The sequence below is a fragment of the Excalfactoria chinensis genome, chromosome Z (assembly GCF_039878825.1).
Source record: "Excalfactoria chinensis isolate bCotChi1 chromosome Z, bCotChi1.hap2, whole genome shotgun sequence".
In the NCBI taxonomy this organism is placed as follows: Eukaryota; Metazoa; Chordata; class Aves; order Galliformes; family Phasianidae; genus Excalfactoria; species Excalfactoria chinensis.
This window is the reverse complement of record NC_092857.1, coordinates 10,942,386-10,963,210: the sequence shown is the minus strand read 5'-3', so window position 1 is coordinate 10,963,210 and position 20,825 is coordinate 10,942,386. Positions and strand designations below refer to the sequence as shown.

At 38.1% G+C, this 20,825-nt stretch overlaps 1 protein-coding gene across 4 annotated transcripts in view; it reads right to left on the bottom strand.

Moving 5' to 3' along the window:
- NIPBL (NIPBL cohesin loading factor) overlaps nt 1-17,440 on the bottom strand; it is a 136,885-nt gene extending 119,445 nt beyond the window's left edge. For 2 of the 4 annotated variants that reach the window (XM_072358832.1, XM_072358831.1), the window contains exon 1: nt 16,910-17,440. The gene's annotated coding sequence lies outside the window, so the exon portion shown is untranslated. Of the gene's footprint in view, nt 1-16,459; nt 16,819-16,909 lie in introns of those variants that run through there. The other 2 variants (XM_072358829.1, XM_072358830.1) reach the window with 2 other exon arrangements.
- Nucleotides 17,441-20,825: the final 3,385 nt, after the last annotated feature.

Below are 20,825 nucleotides of genomic sequence, written 5' to 3'. Positions count from 1 at the left end.
ATCACAGGTAGTCTCCACTCCAAACAGCCTCACATTCTGAATAGAAAAAGTGCCTCAGCACACAACTGATGAATAAAGATAGAGCTACAATACTCACTTTACAGAATGCATGATTCTCGCGTTCTTGCACTCATTTATCATGTGACATGTGAGAAAGATGACTGTACTAAATACTTCAAAGTTCTATGTTATGAACATTATAGAACAAAACTTAATAACTTAAAGGATCTGTCTCTTAAGCACTAATTTATTAAAAAAAAAATAAAAATAAATAAACAAACATATTAATAACTGCAGTTGACCACAGCTTCTGCTTTGTTGTTTGTAGCAAGACATATTCAAAGTAGCATCAATCTTTCATTCTGCACGAGCAGCAAGAAGTGGGATCAAAAACATAAAACCAGGAACACATGGTTCTTAGTTTAAAATTATGACTGCTTTGCAAAACTGTATTATTCCAGCAAGTCATTTAATCATAGACTGTGTCCATTTCTATACTGCTCACAGTCAGATAGGACAGTAGCAAAAGCGTTCAATAAAGAATAGATCCCACATGTTAGGTAACATACAACATGAAGGAAAATGCCCTTCTTACCCAAAAACTTTAAAAGTATTGCCTAAGACAGCTAATTAGAATTTATTTCACTTCTCCCAGTTTCAGCCTGCACACTCTGGTTTCTGGCGCTTTAAGCAGGCGTTGTATATCCATCTTTGACTGCATAAATAGAATCTTTGAGAAAGAAAGTACTACTGACATTTTTGGAGCTGAAGGTTTAATTTCTGTAAGGTGTAACTTCACACACAAATTCAGTGAGATCTACTAACAAATGGCCAATCCATAGCTAACATCAAATCAGATGGTTAAGGTAAAGCTTAATGAACAGATGATAAGAACTCATACTTGTATATATATCTATATATATATCTCTCTACATATATATCAGTTTATATTCTATTTCCCAAACACGCGCTAGGATTCTGTATGTTAACTTAAAGAGAAGAAGAAAAAAAGACTATAATAATACCTAACTGACAGGTTTTCTGCCACAATGTGATCAAGGCCTTTCTCTACAGCAATTGGTGGGAAAAGGTGCTTCATGATAATTTAGTATCCGTCATTCAAAAGCTAGGAACCTGAAAACCTATGCTTTACAGCACAAGTAACTAAAGTACAGAGATCACTTACGTGATTAACATTAACATTAAAACACATTATAGTTTTAGAAAAAACTGAAACTAAAATGACATCACATTAATGCTCAGTTGCCTGATGGGTTGCCTGTTGCTGTTTTTTTTTCCCCTCTCTTTTACTCACTGAAACTGGTTTTCAAATCATGGATTTGTCAATTTTCTACGTAAGACATGTAGACAGACAGTCAGACACACAACATGAGTATAATTGATGCTATCAAGTTGTTAATGAAGGTTTCTGGCCAGGAGCATCTCAGCTATAACAGTATCTAAATTAGCAACTATTTTAGTTTATGAAAATTAAAGCTGTAGTTTAGAATTAGAATTAATTGAACAAATAGTACCAAAACGATGTCTAAGAGAAGGAACATTGTAAAACTAGAAAATTGTTCAGCAACTTCAGTTTTCGTGTTTTTCACAGCCAAACTCTTGCAAATGATTATCTATTTGGCAACACAATTTATAAACAAACAAAAACATTAAATTTTCCACCTCAAATATAAACTCTGTGGAAGGGAAAATAAACAATCTACAACACACTCAAGTCAATATATAACAAATGCTTGCAATGGTACTATACTTGCTTATCCAAACTATATTCTGTTTTTCAATCTACCTTTCATTTCCACAATTATAAGTTTAACTGAAGTTCCTAACACAAAAAGTAAACACAACTTGATGAAGATGCTTTATTCATCTATTTTTGTATAAGTCTTCCTTAATTTTCCTTTTGTAGAATCAGAACAACATGCCTATTTAGATCAACTACTTCTCAGTGCAACTCAATAGTTTTGAATAAACTAGATTCACACAATTTTTGCAAGTTTTCAAACCTTTACTGTAGATAAAGTATTCCTCTTCAAGTAATCAGACTGAACGCATACAGTATCAAATAATTCAGGATGACTAAATATTGTTATTCCTAATAAACTCCTATGCTCCGGAAACAGACATTAACTTAATTTCAAATAATTCACAAAAGCTTATATCATGGTCTCCAAGTACTACACTGTCCAACCTGTACAACAAACCCATCAATGTGGATAAAGTATTTCTCTTCAAATCTCACTTTCCTGAATTCGCACTTGTTTTTGTTTTTGTTTTTTTTTTTTTTTTGCTAAAAGAATAGAAAAAAAATCCACATTAGCACCAAGACAATTGAATCTACTCCAAAAGTTCTATCCACCTCCTGAAACTACTTAGCATACTGACCTACTTAGCCAAATTTTAAAATCATGCATGATATCAAAGCTGTCTAAAGCTCTCTGAGATGGGCTGTGACAGACTTAGAAAAAATATCAAGAAGCACTATCTATAAGAGATCCTACAGGTGTTACCTTAAGCACGTATGAAAGAGAAATCATCTAACAGGGAGAAGTTTAAGAATATTACCCAGATTACACAGCAACACGTAAGGGAATGTAAATAAAGTAAAAGAGAGAAACAGTAGTAGTGAAAATACTTTCCCTATGAGAGGAAGACAGGAGTGATCTACACAGATCTTTTTTTCCCAGAAAACTGCCCATTTAATTGAAGGAATAAATAAATAAATAAAAATAGGTTGAATATTTCACAAAGGAGCAAGTCTTAGCTCAGGGACATAGTTAAAAGATACTAACTGCCATGCTGTCTATGATTTCATACAATCATAAAGTGACCTGGGTTGAAAAGGACCACAAAGATCACCTCGATTCAACCCCTCTGCTATGTGCAGGGTCACCAACCACCAGACCAGGCTGCCCAGAGCCACATCCAGCCTGGCCTTCAATGTCCCCAGGGATGGGGCATCCACAACCTCCTTGGGCAACCTTGTATATAGGTAATATGTATTAGCTACTTATTCTTCAGGCACTTTATTCAAATGATGACCATCTTCTACATTCTTCTTTCTATAAGAATCTTAAACTCCCTGAAACACAGAAACAAAGAGCTAACTATAGCCCTTAATTTCTCTAACGCATTACTATAAAGCTTCCCACTACAGTAAAAGACAACAATATTGTCCTGACTTTTGGTAATACAAAGGTGAACTGTGGTCCATACACTACAGAGACATCAATAGCCATAACTGGCAATGCAGGTAAATCACAAATTAAACTGAAGACTAGGTCACTCAGACATGCCTAATTTATAGTAGAGTGGTGTATTTATGTAACTTTCAATTGCAACAATTAGCAACAAAACATTCCTTCTTTTATAGGGCACGGATGGATTTTAAAATACTTTTGATGCGTCAATGCAATGTTTTACACATGCTGAAGGAAAGTAAAATGCCACTGATTATCAGCACAGTTATCTTTCAATTATCTATAAATCAAACATTTAAAAATACATTAAAACAGTTATGTTATGTATCTCTGGCCATAAGAAAGATACAGTTACTTGCCTACCATCATTCACTGGTGAATGAAAATGAGTATGTGCAAGGTAAGATGCACTATGATATGCATGTGTATGGAAATACCTGTAAAGGAAAGCTAAAGATGACCAGCTGTAATCTAGATGTGATACACAACTAACTGCTAGAAAGGTAGCTTAGTCTTTCTCACGCGAGGCATTAATTTTATTTCACAAGAGTCACTGAACCATTTTAAAGAAGATTCTCTGTTCTCTGTAGCTTTGCAATTGTGAAAGAAATAGAATCAATTAGCTTTTTTCCAAACTGGAAATTGCTTTATCACAAACGAGACCCAGAGACTATACATCCACACAAGAAAACTTTGACAACACAGAATCATTCAAAAGAAAGCATGACTTCTGGCTTTTTTGAGGTCATTCAAACACAGACTTGGAAGGAGCTGAAATGGATTGGACCTGAACTACTTGAAACGAGAATCAACAGGTACACTCAAGTAACAATAAGGAGTAGTTATTAACAGTCTCTTGTCTTCCCTTTTTACATTAGATACTGAAGAACTTTTCATAGGTAGGAATGACACCCTTTGCAAGCCATTTATTCAGAGTTTCAGCTACTGAATTACTCTCCACTTTCTTAGTAATGTTGAACCTCTGCAGTAAAACATACAACTATGAGGAGCACAGATAAGAAGTAGAAACTAAAATATCTGTTCCTGTGGCAACCAAGAGGGATAGCACCATCCACTCTCTTCAAACAAACAAACAGAAACTAACAAACAAAGCAAAACTTAAAGCTCACAGGATATGAACCAGGGACAAATCTCAACTCATAATCCTTTTCTTTCTCTAACAGTTGCCAGGGGAAACCATAAAATAAGGCTTGCAGAATGACCAGCAGCTCTCTCAGGCCACATGTTTAACATGATTGTCTTCATACTTTGGCACATATGATAATACTTACACCTAAGACATAAGATCATACTAGCAATAGTACTGTGTATAGTAGTAACGCTACCACACATTATTCAATATTCATTTACACATGCATTTTCCAGCTTCGAATTACATCTAACTTGAGCACCCTCCACTGCTGATTATTCCTAACTTATAGGAAAAACCCTCTTCTAAATATTCTATGATGACAGCTTTCAAGTAGGTGCATTTTAAGTTGGTATTTTTCAGTTCCTGAAAGATTTTAAGGTAAGTTTTTAAAGATGATGCTGTCCATTTCTACTGAAAAGTATATGTAAATATATACACACATAAAAGCCCTTTACTAGGAAGGCTATAAAATTCTAATACAGTATTTGAAGTTAGTTAAGATTACATTAACACTGATGAGTTATGTTAGCAACCTATGAGTGCTGATTTCACTAAACTATGTTCAGAATTCAAAGTTAATACCAAGAAATCACAAGCTGACCACTATGTCTTGGCAAGGAGCACTCCAAGTCACAAACTGATATCCTCTCCTCCATACCCTACACTCCCTAAGTCTTTGTCTTGTAAAGATTAACAAAATGCTTAACAACGATTACGACAAAACCTAAATTAACCAGAAGAACCATACTACAATTCTGACAGAAACATTTGTGTTGGTCTTAATGGGGTAAATCTATAAAATGATTACAAATTATCTAAAGAAAAACAAAAGCACTTCTTACAGAGTCTCATGTGCCAATTTACAATTACTGAGCTCAGTGACCAAATATCTTACTATATGTGAACACCCTAGGATTTAGGAATTAGCCTACTTAAAGTACAGCTGAGGATTCTAACTTATTTCAGGAAGTAAACGTTGATATATTCCAGTTTCAAGTAATTACATACAAGTAAATCTAACAAAGGCACAGCATTTGTACAAATAACATTTTAAAGCACTGACATGTAACCCCACTAGTAAGTTCACACTCAACTTGATTTACAGATATTTAATTCATTGTATCATGTGGAAGAATCTAAGCTGAATTTCATCAGTATCTCATTTAAAAAAAAAAAAAAATCCTCTATGACCTCTACATTCAAACCAAAGTATATTCCCCTTCTAATTTTTCTTTTTTGTTACAAAACTGGATAAGCACATAAGTTTAATGATCATAAAACAGAAGATGTTTTCCTGTTCTTGCCTAAATTAGTTGCATTTACATATCCATAAAGTTTTGTTATATCTTCTGACAGGATTTCAAAAATCAATGCATCTTAAAATGAGATAATTCTTCCATTTTTACTGTGATTCTCTAGTTCAAATTTACACCTGTATGTATAATTAGAAGTAGGCAGGAGACCTCCAGTAGTTCTGATTCTGACAAACATTGTTTTCTTCCCACGTCTCACTCAGGGTCTCATTTTCAGTCAACTGCAGACACATTCAGTTAAGTTCATTAGCCTAATCTCTGAAGTTATTTTTTATCAGATGACTTTCAACAACGGCACATACATACTTAAACTGCAAAAAATGCGAACTAATTCAACCCTCTTAGCCAGCAATCAAATAGTGCTAAATTAAATCAAGTTATGAGATATTGTTACAGGATACATATATACAATTTAACATTTACTGTAGCTGAACACACAGTAAATTCAAATTACCAGGACTTAACAAGTTATACGTAAACTTTAGGAGACCATCTAAAGAGCTATTTTGTAAAACTTTGTTGGCTAATTATTTACCAAGATGTGATTAAGAACTTACTTAATACCATAACATCATATGACTACTTTGAGCTAGATAGAGGGTTTGTCAGAAATAAGCACTAACAGTTAAAGAAAGAAAAATCCTGTTTTGAAGCCTACTAATTCAACATGATGTCTTAACAAAGTACTAAATTAAATAAGCAGTTTTCATTATTCTTCCTTCAGATTGCAGGATAGGATTACAGTGTGATATGAAAACTGAGAATGTTTACCTTGTGGAATTATGATGGCTTGATCATGTGGTGATATTCAGAGAATCAGACAAAACAGTTTTTAAACCAAACTGTTTTTATTGCAATTCCTCAAATATTTTAATGATATTTTCCATGGTAAAAATAAATGATCTACTTCTGTAAATAACATGACTAAACTTTACTTCATATTAGACAGAACTGGAGGGAATTACTCCAGTGAGTAAATATGCAGAGCCGTAATTCTAAATAATATTTTATAATAGTGACCCTGGAGTGCACAGTACATTCCCACAATTTGGACATCAAAGCCACCAGTCACCTAAATTATTGCTGGTATCACCTACAGCCTTGCTTCAGTGTATGCCAGAACTACCACTATTTTGCAGAATTAAACAACTCAGAGTCTGCTTTGCACCTAAGCATGGGCAAGATCCTTAGAGCAGGAGAAGTCCAGTTAAATACATACATTTCAAACGTGCCTTCACTCAAAATGTCATCAGGACAGAAAAGCATTTCCTCAGGATACCAGATACTGATACTCTAACATCCTCCTCAGTAGCAATTGGTTCAAATGTACATTTGTCACATGCTTCAGAATCATTCACTGTCTGTATGGCTGCAAGGAGCAACAAGCATTCCCCTCTGCTCCTTTTGGAGTAGTGCACCATAGTGCAAAGACAATTTAGAAGGAAAAAGCCTAAAAGAGAGAGCAAAGGTGTCAGATAAATCTAAACTGTTTTAGGAGGTAAATTTTTTTTCAGTGTTTTCTATTGACTGACTTAGCTATCTGGACCCCTTACTCAGCATCACGATATAATTTTACATGCTCACACAACTCTGATTTGTGATTGACACTCATGAGCTGATCAGTTCAACAGCAAAATCACACCAAAGCCCTATTTTGATCTCATTTTAACTCCTTTTTATGATGCAGAAATCAGGATTACAATTTTACTTACTACTCTGTAACAGCTGTGCAAGGTAATGCTTAAAAAGACAATATATTAATTACATTTCTATGCATCAGAGTTCATAATGTTAAAAACGTTGAAGATCTAACTTTAAAAAACCCTCTAAAACAAAACATTCAACACAGAATTCAGCCTTCACATCAATTCTCAAACACTATGTTTTCTGTGCATTAACACAGTCTTCTAGACTTCTACCAGGAAATCCCACACCCCCAGGCTAAAAGATCAAATTTGCACAGTCAATCAAAAGTTAATAAATGCCCCCCGCACTCAGGAATTCTGACGCAGTCTTCTATTATAATTACATGATCATGTAACGTTCCTCTCCAACCCACAGGCCCAATCTCCATTCACTGTACAGAAAGGACCTGATCTGGAAGTGAATCAGAAGCTATTTGTAAGGCTGTAAGGTCTGTTGTATACATGACTCTCCAACTTCAAGTCAGTGTGAAAGAGAAGTATGAAGCAAAGAAGATGGGATACCAGCCTTCTAGAAAAAGAAAAATGCCACTCCTGGAAATCTGACTCAATTTCTATTACAAATGACAGTTTTTTCTGTGTTCCCTTATTCCTGTATTCTCCAAAACCTACTTTGAAAAATTTATCTTTAATCATGCTATAATCAAAACTAATGAAATATGCTCTAATATTATCATATGTGTTATGATAAAAAAAAAAAAAAAAAAAAAAAGTTAGACTATTCTAAATGTCAGGTCCAGTTAGAATTCCAAAGTTACAAAGACAGTGACCAACTTCTGCATCTCAGTTTCTAACCTGTAAGATCATGCACTCTCCTCATAAGCATTTTAAAACAGAATCTATGAGGCATGTCAGTAATCCAGTACATAGAATTCTCAGAGGCATTTATGTGCTATCTCTGGAGCAAGGATTAACAGTGTAAAGCAATTAAGATAAAGGACTATACACACTGAGCACCAAAGAGAAAATGAAAACTAGGACTAGAAGCAAACTTCGGAGTTTATCTGGAAACTAGAACACAGGAAGTTCCGTCTGAAGATGACAGAGAACTTCTCTAATCCGAGGGTGACAGAACACTGGAACAGTCTGCCCAGGGAGGCTGCAGTCTCCTTCTCTGGAGATAATCAAAACTCAGACGGACACTTTCTTGAGTAATCTACTGTAGAGAACCTGCCATAGCAGGAAAGTTTGACTAGATGATCTCCAGAAGTCCCTTTCAACCCTACAACTATGCGATTCACCTACTCAAGGCAGGATTCATCTTCTCAAGGAAGGATACCAATCGGCGTTCCTAGAAGACATTAACCTACTATCCGTTTTTTGTTTTGTTTTAAATATCTACAAAGAAAACCACTTTCATTCCTCACAGTCACTGAAATAGGCACTGAAATTTCTGTAGAAAAAGGGGCAACAAGTAAGACTACCTACCACAGTGCATTCACAAAAATGTCAAATGTAGACGACACATATCTAAACTACAGAATTTCCTCCTATTTTATCTTATTAGATGTATTCCATATTTTTGAAGTTTTTCTTTTCGTTATATGCTCTTCTCAGTTAATAACAAAACAAATAAACAAACAAAAATAATGGACAGAAAACTCAAACAACAAACTTCTTTGTGTGAAGTATCACTTATTTGACCATGCAATCCTTGTTTTGTAGTTTTGGCTTCTCAAGCCTCTCTCAATAAATACTTCCCACATATTTTCATCTCCACAGAGATTGCCTTGACTGTACATGCAACTCCAGTCCACCTCTTTATCTTGCTTTTTTGCTAAAACCATATTATGGGTCTACCTGTATCTTCACTAAGGACATCAGTATCTATCTCACAAGCTTCTCTGTTCAGTTCCAGTCAGTTATCATTTTCTTAGCAATTTCCTCCATCCCAATTTCTTGACCATAAAACTCCCATTCCTCCCCCATCTGTCCAAATTCAGTTCCAGTCCATCACTCTTCTCCTCTATGTGTTCCCCTTCCAAACACCTGCAACCCCATTTCTTGTTTCTTCCACATTTGAACAAACCAACACTACGTATAAGCAGTGACTGGCCACAAGGAAACCATGCAGGCTGCTCCAAAAGTTATATATCCTTGGTATTTCCATAAAAATTATGACAGAACAAAGATTAAAAAAAAAATAAATAAAATGATAAATTCTTGGTCACAAAACACTGTTTTTCAACATTGTCACCCCTATTACCTATGTACTCTCACCAGTGATCAACAAGAGTCTGCACACTGCATTCATTCTGTACCAGTGGAGGCAACCTATTAGTAACGTCACCACTGCTGAATCACACCACCCATCGACTCACTGTGCTCACATCCATTGTTTGGACTCCATAAACATTCAATGGGAATCAGTGAATGCCAGTGGGTGCCATTTTTTTCCACATAGAAGAATTCAATGACACACCTTTGTTACATCTACCCTTCCGTATCAGATGCTATTCTGTCAGACTGCCCCTCTGCTGCCATCTGTCACACAGCAACATGTAACAGGATACTGGTGGGAAGGTTTACCACCTTCTGCCATACCACCAACATCTGCCCCTGATATCAGGGGCTGACAACATAAAATAGAAGGCATTACTTTCAGCACAACCTTTGTAGAATCCATAGCATACCTCACTACACCAAACTGCACTTACATGGAAAGTTATATTGAGCAAATGTTTTTGCCTTTAATGACCACTGTAAGAGATGTGAAATAATTTTGCAGACACCTGTAACTCGCACAATTTTTTCCACAGATTTTCAGGGGGCAACAAGATGCACATCCCAGCAGTAGAAGTCACTTTATGCTTAAATGTTAATATCCTCTCTCAGAATAGAGATGTTCATTTGATTTGAAGAAAAGGTCAGGAATTATTTTTGAACACTGCTTTCTCTAACCTGACCCTCTGAAGCCAGAAAGACATTGCAGCCTTTCAGTACCCAAAGAGATAGGTAACATAGGTAATATAGCCGTCTGAATGGACGAAAATATGCATGAAGTGGGACAGCCTCTATTGAAACTTTAGACCGGAAAACAAAATTTTTGAGACAAAGTATTTCTAAACTTTTCCTTTCTGAATACATGGTCAACACAAAGGTGAGCCTGTTAGCTCAGACATAACAGGTAGGAGCTGCAGTGTCATAGACACATGTCTACATTCCCAGAGTTTGATGTGCTATGTTACTTAAAATAAATAAAAATAAAAGAAAGAAGATATGTACTATTGTGCCAAACACAAAAGTATTAAGAAATGTCAGAATTGCAATCACTTACACCAAAATGCACTAAGGAATGAATTGTCATCATAAAATGATCATATACAGCTTTTGTGGACTACAGCATCCCTGCTTTATGTATAGTATGTGACAAATAGTGGTCATGAAACAAATCATAGTTACATAGTAAAAGGAGCTTTGTTCTGTAAGATGTTAGCACTTTTTTATTGTGAGATATGAATAGCATACAGTTAATTAAAAATAAATAAATGAATCTCCCCAAAAGAGAGATGATCTGATGGAAACTTCCAGTTTGTCAAAAACAACTATTGTCCACAAAAGCAGTAATAAAAAACAAACACACAGAGCAAAACCAAACAACAATAACAACAACAAAAAAACCACAAAACCTTATAAACTTAGAACTACTTGTTCTACCTGTTCTATAATACACCTTGAGCCTCTGGGTCATGATTAGAGCAGATGATTAGACAATAAAAAACTGTACGGAGGAAGAAAAATTCACAAACAACTTGGTCTGATACAGATTGAACATGGGACTTTCTACATCCCAAAGGCAAAGCTCTGGCTAGGAATACACATGTGATACCTCAGAACAGTCCTGCTTTCCTAACGCAGACACACAGTTTAGCATAAGTAGTAGTTGGAAAACTGCATGACATTACAGTGAAATGGTCTGGCCACTAGGTTGCATGGACTTTCACTCAACCAGTTTACATGAAGTGCAACAACTACCACTTTCAAGGGGCAGAGTCACACCCAAATGTTCACCAAGAGAGGCTGAAAACCTTCTCCATGCTTGCTATTTATTTCAACATGCTGTTCAAAGCAGCATTTTGAGAATCTTCAATATGGCAAGCAAGTTATTTAATTGCTTGAAGATGAGGGGTTATGCCACAGTTGCTGTCTCTGATCTTTTGTTTCCTCATGTAATGGAGGGAGATTCTTTTTAATTTTTCAGGACGGGAAATCTATTTTTGTCTAGTTCGTGACATAATCAAGACAGCTAAAACCAAAAAGATGTCCAAGGCCATCAGTGAAAACCCACTCTACATTTTTTATGGGTACAGCATGGAAACAACAGGCCTGATATGTTGAAGTGTGAGACACCCACAGTAACAAACAAAATAAAAAGGCATATGAATTCATTCCATGTTGTGAAGTAACTCTAAAGATCTCAAGAATAAAACATGCCAAATTACATACTCAAGATTTATAAGCACTTTTAAAACATAATTTTGACTTAGTTTCAGTCTTCCATCTGTAAAATGGAAATAATATGTTATGGATATACTGAAGAAGTGTCCTCTAACATTGGTGACATACAGATACGTACTTTTATGATACTTCCTACAGACAAACAGATGAATACACTTCAACATTCATTGAAGATGTGGATGCAATACAGAAGGTACTTAGTCAGTAGGCTGCACACTACATGACAAAGCCAAACAAACATATAAAGTAGGTTATAACAGTATACTAGTCAGCTGTCATTTCCCATGCATTGTATGAAGTACTGAATTGGGGCTACAAAGGTAGGGGAAAAATACAGTAATGTACTTAATGATCCAGTGTACAGAGAAGGTGGCTAGATTAACTGTTAGATTTTGTTTCTTAAGTCTTATTCTGGTTCCTTATCTGTGTCTCTGACTTTACAGCCTATTGTTTTTAACAGTCTTCCTATAAAATGCATTGCAGGTCTACGTGCTCAGTCTGCTGAAAAGACAAAAAAGAAAACAAACAAACAAACAAAAACTAAACTACAGAAGTTCTTTATATCTACCATAGCAAAAGTTTGAAAAATTGGAATATATAACTATACAAAGAAACACTTTGAACACTCTGGAATAAACAATAAAAGTAGTAAGAATACAGTCTTCTAGAATCTGGTCTGACTGAAAGACTTTAACACAAAAAATGCTCTTCAGTGTTTATGTTTTTTAAAAAGTTATTTCTATAAGCCATGTAGTCACCTTCAAGAACAGAACCAACAACTACGTTTAAGTTGCCTTTTACTTTCTACATACAGCTTGGCCAAAATTCTTTCTCCCTGCTGCTAGTGAGATTTTCCACAGTGAACTGTTGGGACAGGAAGCGAGACACAAACCGTAGATTCTGCACAATCTCCTTTAACACTATTTCCTCACTCCTGCAGTGCAACAAACATCAATATAAAGCACCTCTCTCACAGCCAGGAACATCCACTAAATATGGTTATAACACTAATGAAATAAAAAACACAAATATAGATAAATCATAGTAAAAAGTTTTATAACAATCATGTGACAAAAGGACTTCCTTTTTTTTTCTAAATATTAAAGATGTTCACCTTTAAACAGGATTATTACCAATAATATACAAGTACCACCAATTTCAGGCACTTCCTTATAAGGCGTAACCACGTATTATTGAAAATCAGAAGCTAAACTAACCTGTATTACATCTAATGAGGGCATATGAAAAGGAAGACTGAAAATAAGTTGCATCATATTGAAATGGCCCTTCTTTTCCCCCCAAAGTTGAATATTTCTAACAAAATAATTTGTGAATGTATATAGCTATACTAACACTGGATGATACACCTCATGTCTACCAAACACCAAACCCTACAGTTACAATGACTTACATTTTTCTAATTGAGTATATCTGTAATTGCTATCAAAATGTAGACAAATTGATGACTATAGAATAAATCCTTCTAGAATAATCTCGAAAACATGGAGTTCTGAATTTGAAAACCATTTCTTCCTTAGTTATAGATACTCAGAAAATAATCATTATTTCTCTTTCCAGTTAGTAGCAATTGTTCACCACCTTTACATTTATTGTCCAATATTTATGAAGTTAACATTAATTTAAATTTAATAAAATGACTTTAGTGCTTCATAGTGTAATATACACTAAAATGTATCACATTTACTACTGTAAACACAGACAACTGCAATAAGAAACTTACTATACCAATCTCTGCCTGAAATCAACTTACACTATTCTATCATCTAATAACCTCCAAAATATGGTTTGTTTAAATTACAGAGAAATATATACATGAACCATTTAGGATTAAGGCTGCATTATGTCTAACATCATACAAACAACAGCAAAAAAAAAACAACAAAAAAAGGTTCCAGCTCAAAGACATTGCTAAATATTGTCACACTGTCAATGGACTCCCAGATATGTAATGAGGTTGTACCCAGATTCACGTACCCTTCTGTAAAACAGGGATCTGCAAATGGTTTTAGTTGTATAATTTTGCTTCCCTATTTCTTCTTCATTTTTCTCCTAAATCAAAATGTAAGTATTTCAAGTGCAGAAAATTAATGAAGTTTTTGGTAATATACCTGTTTCTATGTCTTTATTATATATATAATACACACTATATACATACATATATACACTATAAAATATATAGAACATATAGAATAAATAGTGTGTATTATATATAGTGCATGTATATATATATATACACTTTTTTAAAAAAAATGAAATATTTATTTATTTGTTGGAATAACTTCAGATAAAACACTGAAGAAATTCATAGGAAAATAAACTGAACTTGTACATAAGTGAGAAATTCAAAATATACAAGGTAGACAAAAGTACAAAGTAAAAGACAGACTTTCAGTTAAAATAATTTTTAAAATTAACAACTCAAGAATAATTAATTTTCTATTTCTACAATATTCATAAAATGACTGCATCCTTAAGCTGTTTACTGTTGTGACATGCAAAAGACCTCCTAATGCTATGGAAAATGAAGTATGAAAGTGAAATACACAATTCATACACAATTCTATATGTTATAAATATAATCCTAAAAAAAGAAAAAAAAAAAAAAAAAAAAAAGTCACCTTATATTTCTCCATTAAATAATTCTGCCTAGGATTTTCAACTGCACAAACTGATAAAACAGTTAATTAAGAATTAATCATCTACGGCTCAAAAGAACAAAACGAAAAACTCATTACAAATCATAAACAGACAACATTATAAAGTTTTCTCTGTAAATATGCCTAGTTTTGATATCAGAAAAGAGCACACTTTCTGATTACAGGAAAAAAAAAAAAAAAAAAAAAAGGAAAAAAAAAAAAAAGCCAAAAAACACACACACAAAACTATAAACACAACCCCGGAGAGATGAACTTGACAGGAACTACATAGCTACAGTAGATCATTTCCTGTCTGTATCTCCTATATTTAAAACAAACTCCCTTAAATTAAAAATAAGCCAGAAAAATTCACTTATATTAACTCAACAGGCACATTTCTTTGTTAAAGAAAGAGTTGTTTGAAACAACGAAATAAGTGCTTGAGCTAACGTCACTTCCTAATGATCAAAACTACCCAACAACTACAAGTACTTTTGCACAGTCCTTTCTTTCCTGTGAAGCAAAGTTGCACTCGGCCCCTACGCATGCTACAGACCAAAAGAAAACAGCAATTCAGCTACACGCAGAGATAGAGGGTTAAGAAACAACTAGTGGCTGCCTCTGCAATTCGTGAAGTTTAAAACTGAAAAGCTAATTTTTCAAAGAGTAAATGGTTCCTCTCCAGGCACGTAGGCCTGAGGCCCTGTTGCAAACAGTGTCTAACAGGACCAGGCAGCACAAAGACAGGAATGGGAGATTAGTGGGAGGGAGGGAGGCCGGGATTGGGGCTCAGCAGGATCTTCAGGCTTTTTAAAATTCAAACTGCTCCCTGACCAATACAAATCACGGACACGCTACTGACTACTACACGGATTTACAGCATTAAAAACACGCCTTCTACGTGACAGCTATATTAACTTCACCCTTCTAAACATGTATCAGAGCACTCAAAGCCACCACAGCAGAGTTTTTACGACTCTAAATGCAACACTCCAGAAAGTTACTTTATTAGATACAATAACCACTTACTATTACAACAGCCTAAACTATTAAAAAACTACTTGAAAATTTACAAAGTATTAGCCGCTTGTCATCTATAAGTTTTCTTTCTACATGAAAGTGAAGCTCGTTATCTTAAATTTTCCATCAATTATGTAACCTCTGAAGGAGTAGTTTTATTAGTTTGGAGGGGGGTTGTTTTAAAATCTACCTAAATTTTTAATAACATACTCAACTATACTGTATAGAAAGTCCAAGATTTATTTTACTGAAAATTTGTTACTATTTGTTTATAAAGATCTGACACTTAATCAACAGTCATTTACAAAACACACTTGACCTGTTAAAGTGACACCTAATTACATATTCAAACATCATGGACACAAACAGCCAATAACAACCTCAGGTTCTCAAAGCGATATGGCCTGACAAGAAATGATGGCACTTTTTAAACATTCTTCACTTTTTCACTTAATTAAATTTATGTTTGTTTCTCACATACTTAAAGTAAAATCTCACCTTCACCTTGGGCCCTGAGATGTCATAAATGTGCTACTTTACCCATAAACCCCTTCCCTATTTTTTTATATGTATATTTTTAAGAAAACATAAAATAGTATTTCTCCTGAATTTAGTACGTATTTCTATAAAGTCTACAGCACACAAGCACTGAAATTGTTTGGAATACCCAACACAAAATGCTTGTCTGTTTCCTAGGTCTGCAGGTGTCCATATTGTGTCAATCAGTCCACAAGGTCTAGTTATGCTATAAATACACAAAGTGATTAACACCCTAATCAATCGTTTTATTATTTAGAGATCAAGCCCTTAAACGTTATTAAATTCACGTCCATTCGAACTTTCAGAATGGAGTTTGTTAGGAGATACGAGCAGTGAAGACAGATATTTTCGTTTCTGTGTATTTACATTGTCTCTCTTTCCCTGTCCCTCCACTTACTCCTTCCTCAGTTCAGAGGGCTGTCTGCGCCAGGACCTTGCTTCCTTGCTCTGGTGAAGTTGTAAATATGGCACAGGATCAGCGCACATTTGCGGCTACTTGTATTGTTTCCTCCTCCTCCTCCTTCTCAGGGCCGAGGCCTGTCACCGAGAAGCCGCTTCGCCTTTCTAATCCCTGAGCTGGAGTAAAGGCGCTGGCCGGCGGGCCTGCGCTCTCCACCAGGCCTAGGCCTCCCGGCAGCCTGGAAAGAACCGATCTTCTCCGCCAAACCCGAGCGAGCAAGAAGGGGGGATGCGAAATAAACACCTCCTGTGCCACCTACTCCTCTGTACCCCGGATAAGAGCTAATCCCCTCCGCTCTCGGCAGCGCTGGGCCGCCCTGGATCGGAGGCCCGGCCCGGCTGATGGAGAGGGCAGGGAGGGGAAGGGGAGACAAGGAGGGGGGATTACCTGAGCAAATCGGCGTCTGAATCCAACGAGAATCCGAGAGGGAGAGAGAAATCCACCCCCCTCCCTCCTCAGAGGAGCCGCCGCCGCCGCTGGGCCGCCGCCGCCGCCGCGGAGCAGGAGGAGGAGGGGAGATAATATAACAACAATAATCCGGGCCGGGAGGGGGGCTGGCTCCTCTTCCGTCTCCTCCTCAGTGCAGCGAACATGTAGAGCCGGGGGGTGAGCGGCAGAGACGAATCCCTTCCCCCTGAGCCTGCTTCACAACATCAACACGGGCCGCGTCGCGCCGGGCCGAACCGGTTCCGAGACACGGCCCGAGCCGCGGGGGAAGGAGGGGGGGGGGGGGAGGAGGAAGAGGAGGGGGGCAAAGCTGCCGAGGGGCCGCCGCTCCCTCCGTGTGAGCGAGTAGCGGGGAGGGCGGAGGAGGGGGCGGCCCGGGCACGGTGAGTCGGTACCGAGCGGAGGGGTGGGGGGAAGAGGAGGGGGGGGAAGGATCCTGTGTGTGTCTCTCTCGCTCCCTCTCAGAACAAAATGCCGACCGGAAGTGCAGCTGCAGGAATGACTCCCTCCACCGGCGCCAAACACCAACAGCCTCCCCCTTCCCTTCGCCGCCGCCTCCTCGCCCGCTCGCTCAGCCAGCGCCGCTTCCGCCGCCGCTCCGCGCCGCTCCCTCCCTGCGCCGCCGAACCGCGCCTGGGGGAGGGCGCGGCCTTCTCCGTGCGCCTCGCTCCCCTTCCCCAGCCCTCCGGGGCTCCTCGTTTCCTTTCTCTTTCCCTGCTGAGCTGCGGTACGAGCCCGGAGTTTGCGCTCAGGCCTGCGCTGAGAGGAAGGCGCCCAGCGATTTGTGAAGAAGTGGCCGTTGAAAAAAAAAGCAAACATGTTTTGGGTTCGTTTTCCTTTAGGATGGGAGGGAAGACTGCAAGTGACCGCAAAATGCCACCTCGCAGGAGGCAGACGTAGAAAGGAGCCGTGCGAGGAGCCCACAAGGCGGTAGCCCCCTCCGCCCCAGCGGGTGCGATGTGGCAGACTGGGACACCGATGGAGTTACTGTTACCGTTACCGTCCGCTTCGGCGTTTTTAAAGAGACTGTGTCGCTGGAACTGAAACACCGAACGCTGGACGCCTTGCCGGGATTTGCAGGCGGACGTAACGAAACCAAGTGGCTTTATAAACAGGAATTTTAGACGAGCACGGGGGCACCTGCAGATGTTAAGGCGAAGGGTCTTTCGTTGGAAGCCGTTGCTCCCCGTCCCCTTCCAGGTTTACTGGAGATATTTGAACTGTGCGTTGCAAAGGAACGGCCTGGAGTATGTCTGAACGATTTTCTGTTTTTCTCTGTACAGGTAACACTGAATAAACATGCACAGAATGACAGAAGCATTTACGTCTAATGAATTCATTGTGTTTTTTCATACTCACTTCTTTCATGAAGTTCTCAGTACTTGGACAAAAATCCTTCTATATTCTTACTCATCTATGGAATGCGGGATTCAGCCATGCAGTTGGACACAGCAAGATGGAAATGTCCTGTGACATATATACACACCCTTTCAGTTCTGGATGGATATAGTTTGCACAAAGATATAATATCTTACACCAAGCAACTTGAATCTCTCCAAGTCCTAACAATTTCCTGAGTAATGCTCCATCTTTAAGGCAGATTTCAAGTCCTGCTCAAGCTTCACTACTAAATTCATTACGTTGGATTAATCAAAGTTTGTTTTACAAGTGTATTTGTTTGAAAGTACACAAATGAAGATGGCACTGGAGAACACCGTAATTCAACCTAATGGGTTTAAAGGAAACAAAGTAAACCAGATTCTGAAAGAAATGTATTAATTACATGTCTTTGTTATATGTCAATATAAAAGGCCCCAGCCCTATAACTCTTTATGCATTTATAATTTCAAATTATCTATTTTAAATAATCAGTTTAACAGATGAAGCATGTTCATAAATCTTCATGCTTTATTTAATACAGTACAACGAGGGGGGAAATGTATATATATATATATATATATATTTCTGTGATAAGCTGGATTTTAAAATCTACCTACTTCAAGGCTACATACGTTTATTATGTCAACTTATCTGTGAATTCAATGGAAAATTTGATTCTAAAAGGGCAAGGCTGCAGGCGTGTTACTTCTGTCTACTTCAATCCACCTTATTGTAAATATTTCATGTTGTTGGAGTGCTTATATGATATTATTGATTTTTATATATTTTTTTCTTAATTGATTTGCCACGTAAATAAAATGTAAATACACCTTGTTTTCAAATGCCAGGTGTCTTCCATATCAAATATGGTTTCGGCAGTAGAAACGTCATGTAAGACACACCTACCTGACTATTCTGCTTCTGCCAGAATTTTCCAGTGAGAACATTGCTGGCAATATTTTAGGCTTTTATAATCCTTTCTCACTAACAGAACTTTTGGAATTCTGTTTAAATACTATGATGTTATTACCTGCACAAGGAAACAACTAATTTGTTAGTTGTTTTAGAAAGTGTTATTGTAACACGTCAGCAAAATAGCATTTTTTTTTTTCTTAAGGAATTAAACTGTTAAATCACAGAATCACAGAATCACAGAATCACAGAATTATAGGGGTTGGAAGGGACCTCTAGAGATCATCGAGTCCAACCCCCCTGCCAAAGCAGGCTCCCTACACCACGTCGCACAGGTAGGCGTCCAGGCGAGTCTTGAATATCTCCAGAGAAGGAGACTCCACCACCTCCCTGGGCAGCCTGTTCCAGTGCTCCGTCACCCTCACCGTAAAGAAGTTCTTGCGCACATTCGTGCGGAACTTCCTATGCTGGAGTTTCAGCCCATTGCCCCTAGTCCTGTCCCCACGCACTACTGAAAAGAGACCAGCCTCGCCACTATAGCTCCCACACCTCAGGTATTTACAAACCTGGATCAAGTCCCCTCTCAGCCTTCTTTTCTCAAGGCTAAACAGACCCAGTTCCCTAAGTCTCTCCTCGTAGGGGAGATGGTCCAGGCCCTTCACCATCTTTGTGGCCCTCCGCTGGACTCTTTCCAAGAGATCCCTGTCTTTTTTGTACTGGGGAGCCCAGAACTGGACACAGTATTCCAGATGAGGCCTCACCAGGGCAGAGTAGAGGGGGAGGATCACCTCCCTTGACCTGCTGGCTACGCTCTTTTTAATGCACCCCAGAATGCCATTGGCCTTTTTGGCTACAAGGGCACACTGCTGGCTCATGGCCAACCTGTCGTCCACCAGGACGCCCAGGTCCCTCTCAGCAGAGCTCCTCTCCAGCAGGTCTTCCCCCAACCTGTACTGGTGTATGCAATTATTTCTACCGAGATGCAAGACTCTACACTTGCTTATGTTAAACCTCATCCGGTTTCTTACTGCCCAGCTCTCCAGTCTGTCCAGGTCTCTCTGAATGGCTGCACAGCCTTCAGGCGTGTCAGCCAATCCTCCCAGCTTCGTGTCATCAGCAAACTTGCTGAGGGTGGCCACTATCCCCTCATCAAGGTCGTTGATGAAGATGTTGAACAAGACTGGACCCAGCACAGACCCCTGGGGGACACCACTAGTCACAGGCCTCCAGCCAGACACCGCACCGCCAATGACAACCCTCTGCACTCTGCCAGTCAGCCAATTCTCGATCCACTTCACCGTCCACTCATCTATCCCATACTTCCTCAGCTTTGTTATAAGGATGTCATGGGGGACCGTATCAAAAGCCTTACTGAAATCAAGGTAGACTACATCTACCGCTCTCCCCCCGTCCACCCAGCTAGTGACATCTTCATAAAAGGCCACCAGGTTGGTCGAGCACGACCTCCCCTTGGTGAACCCATGCTGAGTATTCCTGATAACCTCCTTTTCTCCCAGTTGTCTGGAGATGGCATCCAGCACAAGCTGTTCCATCACCTTCCCTG